The sequence below is a fragment of the Gorilla gorilla genome, chromosome X (genome assembly GCF_029281585.2).
Source record: "Gorilla gorilla gorilla isolate KB3781 chromosome X, NHGRI_mGorGor1-v2.1_pri, whole genome shotgun sequence".
Classification (NCBI taxonomy): domain Eukaryota; kingdom Metazoa; phylum Chordata; class Mammalia; order Primates; family Hominidae; genus Gorilla; species Gorilla gorilla.
Window position 1 is genome coordinate 56,699,698 of NC_073247.2, and position 8,842 is coordinate 56,708,539.

Genomic DNA, 8,842 nt, shown 5'->3' on the forward strand with positions numbered 1-8,842 from the left:
GAAAATAGAAGGAAGAAACACTTCCCAACTCATTCAATGAGGTTAGCATTATCCTAATAACAAAGCCAGACAATGATATTACAAGAAAAAAGACCACTACAGATGACTATGTCTCATGAATATAGATGCAAAATTTTTAAACAAAATATTAGCAATTTAAGTGCAACCATGTAGATAAAAAGGACTATATATCGAGACAAGGTGTGGTTTATATCAGGAATACAAAGCTGCTCCAACATTCAAAAATCTATATTAAAATTTTTGAAAACATATTAAGAGACTAAATAAGAAAAACCATATGATTACATCAACAGATGCAGAAAAGGCTTTCAACAAAATTTAACATCCATTTATGATTTTAAAAAATTTCAGCAAACTAGGCATAGATGGCAACATTCTTAACCAAATAAAGGTTATCTGCAAAAACCCATAACTAACATCATAATTTGTCACAGCCTGATGGCTTCTTCTTGCTCACTGCCCTGAAAAAAAATCAATGAGAACAGCAGGTGTTGCAGCTAAGAAAGAGTTTAATCACAGGGCTGGCCAAGCAAAGAGAACAGGGAGCAATTTCTCAAATCTGTCTTTCTGAGAATTCAGAGGGTAGGATTTTTTTAAGTGTACTTTGGCAGGCAGGGGGCTGAGGAACTGGAACAATTGATTAACTGGGGATGAAATCACAAGGGGCATCTAAAACTGGCTTCGTGCAGCTGAGTCAGTTCCCAGGAGGCGGGTGCTTCTCAAAATCTGATGGCATCTCTCGGTGTACCAAAATGCTAAATCTGAAAAATATCTCAAAGACCAGTTCTTCAGGTTTCACAATAGTGATGTCATCTATAGGAGTAGTTAGTGAAGTTAGAAATCTTGTGACCCCTGGTAACGTGACTCTGGGGCAGTAAGCAACTTATAGGAAAACACGCTAAGCAATGGCAGGTGATTGTTTAACTCTGCCCATTCTTTAGCAAAGTTCAAGCCCCTACCATAATTTTAAACTTGCCTTATGAATGTGGCATCAATCTTCAAATAAGGAGGGTGTCAGTTTCCTTTGTCTCAAAGTTTAACTGTAAACTAAATTCCTCTCATAGTTATCTTGGCCTCTGTGCTAGTATAAGAAAAAAAAATTAGCTTGTAACATTAGAAACAAGATGGAGTGGAGTCAGTCATGTTACATTTCTCTCATTACTTATAATTCTGCAAAGGTGGTTTTAATAATTAATGGTGAGAGACTGAATGCTTTCCCCCAAGATCAGGAACAAGACAAGGATGTCTTCTCTCACCATTCCTATTGAAAATTGTACTGGAATTACTAGTTAATGCAATAAGGCAAGGGTAAGAAATAAAAGCCATACAGGCTAGGAAGGAAGAAATAAAATTGTCTTTAGTCCCAGATGACATGATTATATGTGTTAAAAATCCGCAAAAATCTACAAAAACAACTATCATAAAAATGCTTCGATAAGCAATTATGAATATTCTTGAAAGAAATTAAAAAATAGAAAATCTCAGCAAATAAATATGAAATATAAAGAAAAAACTAAAGGAAATTTTAGAACTGAAAAATATATGGACCAAAATTAAAAACTCATTGGAAGGGCTCAATAGTAAAATGGAAGTGACAGAGGAAATTATCAGTGAATGTTAATATAAATCAAAACAAAGAATCCAATCTGAACAACAGAGAGAAAATAGATTGGACAGAGAGAGAGAGAGAGAGACCTGTGGGAAAATAACAAAAGATCTAACACTCACATCATCAGAATTCCAAAAGAAGAAAAGAAAACTGTGGGGTTGAAAAAATATTCAGAGAAATAATGGCTAAATTTTTCCCAAATTTGCTTTTAAAAATACCCATAAACCTACAGATTCAAAAAGCTGAGCAAAACCCAAATAGTATAAACTCATATTCATACCCAAATATATTTAAATCAAATTTCTAAAAACTAAAGACAGAAAACGTCTGCTTTAAATTGGAAACTCAGAGATATCTGCTTAACTACTTCCTTCTGAAAAATGGAAGGCAGTAACTAGAAACAGGGATGGAAGATCTGTGTTCATTCTTATTTGGTACAAAATAGGATAACGATTCATATTTTTCTTCAATATCAAAACAGCATTTAAACCAAATGTATTTATTTATTTATATCCAGCCTTACTCAAAGAAATGAGACCAGTCACAAAAACAAATATACTTAAATATTTAACCCAGCTATTTGGTTTTATTAAATCTGGAAAGATCTCAAACATTATTTAGCTTGCGTGGTTGGCAGAATAGTGCCCCCCTCCCCCCCGCCCAAAGACATTGGCTTCCTAATCCCCACAATCTACAAATACGTTATGTTATATGGCAAAGGGAATTAAGGTTGCTAATCAACCTTAATAGGGTTGATTATCATAGCTTATCTGGGTGAGCCCAGTGTAATCACAAGAGTCCTTAAAAATGGATGAGGGAAGCAGAACAAGAGGTCAGAGTGATGCGAATAGAGAAGAATTGAACCTGCTGCTCTTGGCTTTGAGGCTGGAGGAAGGGGACCATGAGCCAAAGAATGTGGGTGGCCCCTAGAAGCTGAAAAAAGCAAGAAAATTAATTCTCCCCAGAGCCTCCGGAAAGAATGCAGCCCTACTAACACCTTGATCTTAGTTCACTGAGACCACATTGGACTTCTGACCTCCAGACCTATAAGATAATAAATTTGCATTGCTTTAAGCCACTAAGTTTTTGGTAATTTGTTACAGCCACCATAGAAAACTAATACAACTAAGGAAATGTTTCTCCAAGCTCACATTTGAAGTTAATAGAAATTTAAATCAGCCTTACAAATAATTGTTTTCCCTTTATGATCAAACATTATTGGTATCTTACTTCGTTTTCTTGCGACAACATGGATACACATTCATTTGCAAACATAATTTGGACCCATTTTTTTTTCCCACAGCTTAAACTTTTAGGAAGGCAAAACCTTTAGGAAGCATTCTTCTACAATTAGCCAACATCAGATTTGAATGGCATTCTTAAAGACCATCTAATTTTATAAACAGAAATTTAAATTGTAGAAAACATTAAGAAAATAAAATTGTTATAGATGAATATCATATAGCTGTTGGGAATACCATTAGACATTCTGAATTAGAATACTGATGGAAATTGCATGACTTTTTGTTTGATTGACTAATGCTAGATTTTACCTCTGGAAAACATTTCCAAAAACATTTGCAAATAAAAAGAGCAAAGGCATTAGCTGTTTACTAAATGGGCCTTTAGTCTGGTTTAGAGCTTAATGCCCTCCCACCCAACACAGCTGCAGACACACACACACAGAATTTTTTCCTACAGAAAAAGGCATAAATTTCTGAAGAGTTAAAATACATTGGGAGATACTACAGATACTCAAGAATCTGCTGTGATGGAAGTAAAATGGGAATTTGTGTAACTCAAAATAGCTGATATATCTATAATCCTTAATATTTGTCTGTGAAATATGCTATATACAATACTACATATAAAGCGTTCTTACCAAAAAAAAAAAAAAAAAACCCTCAAACCCAAATCTAATCAAGCCTCTAGTTCAAATAACATTTTACAGGAAGTACAGAGGACAAGAGAAGATATTAAATGACAAATCAGTTGCAAGAAGAGAGAGAGATTATAGATTTAAAGAGATCTAAAAGCCTATTAACCAAATTACAATGTATGGACCTTATCTGGACCCTGATTCAAAAAAACAAATAATTTACGCTATGTATGAGAAAATTTTTAATTTGAACACTTAATGGATACTTGATGATGTTAAAGAATTTTTGTTACCTTTTTCTAAGTGTGATAATAGTATTGTGGCTGTATATTTTCTGAAATTCTTACCTTTTAGAGATACATGCTGAAATATTGGTAGATAAAATAATATGACATCTGAGATTTGCTTCCAAAAAATATGGGAGGTAAAAATAGAGATGGGGACATAAATGAAACAAGATTGCCCATGAGTTGAAAGTTGTTGAAGCTGGGTAATGAGTCAGTGGGTTTTCATTATACTATTCTGTCTACGTTTTTCTATGTTTGAAATTCTGTTTGAAATAATAAAGAGATTTTTTTAAATAAATGCTTTTAAAATTCTATATGATGTTTTACACATACAATTTTTATTCCTTATCACCATTCACTGGGGAAACATTGAAATAGAATCACTTTTCGCTAAAGTAGACAGTTGCTGTAAGTGCTGAGTGGTATAGGGCACAGAAGTGTGTTGGGAAAAGGCAAACTTTTTTCATTTTTGGTTTGCTTTGCATGTTTAATGAGAATAAAAATTCCACTTTGGGGGTAAACCATACCCAGCTTTTTTCACTCCCCTCCTAAAGGATGCTTAATATTTTCAGTTGTGCTTTGTATTTGGTAATTTAATCTCAGCAACAGATGGGGTTACCCACTACTGAGGAGTAAGAAAGAGTATTCTACTATGCAGCTGTAAAAAAGGATGAATTCATGTCCTTTGCAGGAACATGAATGAAGCTGGAAACCATCATTCTCAGCAAACTAACACAAGAGCAGAAAACCAAACACCACACGTTTTCTCTCATAAGTGGGGGTTGAACAATGAAAACACACGGACACAGGGAGGGGAACATCACACACCGGGGCCTGTTGGGCGATGGGGGGCTAGGGGAAGGATAGCATTAGGAGAAATACCTAATGTAGACGATGGGTTGATGGGTGCCGCAAACCACCATGGCATGTGTATACCTATGTAACAAACCTGCACATATATCCCAGAACTTAAAGTATAATAAAAAAAAGAAAGAGTATTCTTCTCCTCCTATACATTCTATTAAGTACTCCTGTACACTAAGTGTTACCAATACTCCTGTACACTGAGTGCTGCCAAACACCAGGGGTTGGTCTAGGTCCTGCTGTTTGCCACACAAAAAAACAATCACTGAGAGAATGATAGGGAAGAAGGCTTTAATTGGGTGCTACAGCCAAGGAGAACAGGAAATAAAGTCTCAAATTTCCAACCAACTAGAATTGGAGATTTAAATAGCAAGAAAGGCAGGAAAATAGGAATTAGGGAGGGCTAAGGAAGCAGCCATGATGAATGAGGGGTCTGGCATCTCATTGTCTGGATGCAGTGATCTGGTGAGTTTCAGTTCCTTGCCTGAGGGTCGGTTTCCTGAGGAAGTCTGTTAGTCCATTTTCACACTGATATAAAGATACTATCTGAGACTGGGTAATTTATAAAGGAAAGAGGTTTAATTGACTCACAGTTCCACATGGCTGGGGAGGTGGCATGAAACTTACAATTGGCAGAAGGCAAAGGGGAAGCAAGCACCTTCTTCACAAGGTAGCAGGAGAGAGAGAGAGTGAGGGGAGAAATGCCAAATGCTTTTAAACCATCAGATCTCGTGAGAACTCCCTCATTATCACAAGAACAGCATGGGGGAATCTCCTCCCGTGATCCAATCACCTCCCACCAGGTCCCTCTCTCAACATGCAGGGATTACAATTCGAGATGAGACTTGGGTGGGGACACAGAGCCAACCCATATCAGGAAGGAACTCAGATGAGAGAGATGTAAGTTCCAAGTTTTAAGACTGGGAAGGTCAACTTCTATGTTTATTCAAAAAACTTGTAAATGTCAGTTATATGGGACAATTGAACCGGTTTTGTGAGTACACTCCTGTCCTTTCTATTGAGTACTCTCGTACACTACTGAGGAATAGGAGTACTCTCCTGGAGTTTGGGTAGGGATAGGATGGCAGGACTGTGAAAATGCTTCAGGTAAAACAACCTGAATGAAAGTCCATAGCAAGAAGTTGGCAGAAAATTATTATTTACTGTTGAACACCAAATCCCAGGGCGGACCCATTTTGCTTGGTAGCTCCTCACTCTTTTCCACTTCATCCCATTTTTCCCTACTTCCTTGGGGCTAGGACTTCAAGATCTGATGAGCAAAAGGAAGGGACTAGGCATATTAAGAGTGCAGGGAAAGTGAGCCTTTCAGGGGAAATATGCCTAACTCTAATAATAAGAGAAGGAAGATGAGAGAAAAAGTTACTCCTGCCTGGCTGGGCGCGATGGCTCACGTCTGTAATCCCAGCACTTTGGGAGGCCGAGGCGGGTAGATCATAAGGTCAGCGTTCGAGACCAGCCTGGCCAACGTGATGAAACCCCGTCTCTACTAAAAATACAAAAATTAGCCAGACATGGTGGTGGGCACCTGTAATCCCAGCTACTCGGGAGGCTGAGGCAAGAGAATCACTTGAACCTAAGAGGCGGAGGTTGTACGGAGCCAAGATCGTGCCACTGCCCTCCACCCTGGGTGACACAGTGAGACTCCGTCTCAAAAAAAAAAAAAAAAAAAAGTGACTCCTGCCTAAAGCCCAACATCCAGGAGTAGACTGATGATGTCTGTACCACATGGGCAAAGGGGAGCAAACTGGAGCTGAAACACTAGGTCCCCTGGAAAAAGGAAACATTTGGGAACTGAGGGGCTGGATGAAGGACATTTCCTGACATCTGCTAGTGAAATGGGAAAAATTCCCTTGTCCCCCTCACAGGGCATGTGATGGGGGTGTGGCTCGCTTCTTCAGTGCCTTGAGGCTCAAACCTCTAGGAGGAGTATGCAGACCGGCAGGTTGTGGGGCTCCGACTCCACAACAGCGTCTGGGGTGAATGTTTACAGCAGAAGCCCCAGTGGGTGTGTGCTACAGGGTGCTCTTTCAGTTTAGCCGTCTGTAGGCAACTTGTGTTAAACAGCTCAATCAGACCCCCTGCCTTATCGCAACGACAGAGGGCTTTCGGTATCCCAGGGTTTCTTGCCTTGGTGTACCGGAAGAATCAGATCACACTTGGGCTTGGAGAATGAGTGCAAGGTTTTATTGAATGGAAGTAGCTCTCAGAAGACGGGAGAGCCAGAAGGGAGATGGAGTGGGAAGGTGTTTTTTTCCTGGAGTCGGACTGCTCAGCAGCTGGACTCTCCTCCGACTGCCCAGGCCAAACTCCACATTGTTCTGCAGGTTGATGGCCTGCCGGCGTGCCCCAGCGTGCCGTTGTCTGCTGGTGCTTGTCAGTGTGCTCTTCCGCCAGTGTGTTCCTCTTGACATCCAGCCACCTGTGAGTTCCTCCACCAATGTGTTCCTCTCGACGTCCAGCGGCTTGTGTCTCTGCCTGCGAGGGTCTCAGAGTTTTTATAGGTACAGGATGGGGGCATGATGGGCCAGGGTGGTCTTGGGAAATGCAGCATTTGAGCAGGAAACCAGAAATGCCTGTCTTCACCTAGGTCCGTTCGGCACAGGTCCGGGGGTGGAGCCCTAGCTAGGGACCACGCCCTTCCCGTACCAGCACTTCCCTACCCTCCCATATCACTAGCAAGGATTAGTTTTGTTTTTCTCTTCTTTTCTCTTCCCCTCCCCAACCCTGACTTTTTTTTTTTTCCAGATAAAGAAGGGGACAAGAAAGGAAATATAGTGAGCCCCAGAGGAAAAAAGCCAAGATATCTCCCCTCCCCTTAGCTCCCTCCATGGCTCACACTTTAAAGCCATAGATTTCAAAATCACCTGCAGAGCATGTCAAAACTCGCTAGGCCCCCATCCCCAGGGCTTCTGATCCTGTGGGGCTGGAGTGGAGCCCAATAATTTGCATTTCTAACAAGTCCCTAGCTGCTGCTCCTGCTGCTCTAAGCCAAGCTTTAAAGAACAGCTACTCTAAAAGAGAGCTGGTGAGAACCACACCAAAGGTCCCCAGCACCAGAACGCGAGGCTGGGAGGTCTTGAGCTTGGGTGAGTGGACCAGCACCAAGTGAAGAAAAGGAGAATTTGGCTGGATTTCAGCTTTCCTATATCATCACAAAGTAAATGTTTTAAATTGGTGGATTGGATTTCTTTTTAGTTGAAGATGATAAACATTTCTTAAGCATCTGCTAAGTGTCAGTCCCTGTTCTAAGTTCTCTATCTTAATTCTTTTTTGTTTGTTTGTTTTGAGACAGAGTTTCACTCTTGTTGCCCAGGCTGGAGTGCAGTGGTGCAATCTGGGCTCACTCCAACCTCCGCCTCCCAGGTTCAAGCGATTCTCCTGCCTCTGCCTCCCAAGTAGCTGGGATTACAGATGTGCACCACCATGCCTGGCTAATTTTATATTTTTAGTAGAGACAGGATTTCACCATGTTGGCCAGGCTGGTCTCGAACTCCTGACCTCAAGTGATCCACCCACCTCAGCCTCCCAAAGTGCTGGGATTACAGGCGTGAGCCACCAAGCCTGGCCTAATCTAATCTTAATTCTTATAGCAACAACTTTGTAAGGAAGTATTATTACCAGTTTTACAGAAGAAGAAATAGTTTAATTAACTGAGATTTTTTTTTTTTTTTTTTGAGACGGAGCCTCATTCTGTTGCCCAGGCTGGAGTGCAGTGACACGATCTCGGCTCACTGCAACCTCCACCTCCCGGGTTCAGGCGATTCTCCTGCCTCAGCCTCCCGAGTAGCTGGGACTACAGGCACGTACCACCATGCCTGGCTAATTTTTGTATTTTTAGTAGAGATGGGGTTTCACCATATTGGCCAGGCCGGTCTTGAACTCCTGACCTTGTGATCTGCCTGCCTTGGCCTCCCAAAGTGCTGGGATTACAGGCGTGAGCCACCCCACCTGGCCAACTAATTGAGATATTAATTAAACTAATTTACTACATTTACTAACAACAAACTACTACAACAAATCTTACTATTACTAACCATGTGATAAGAATCCTTACAGAAGATAAGTAGAGAATATTGGGTTACCCAGTATAGGGAACTTTAATTTTTTTTAACTTTAAGTTTAAACATTAAAGTTTAATTTTTCCCCTGAAGGCTTGACGAT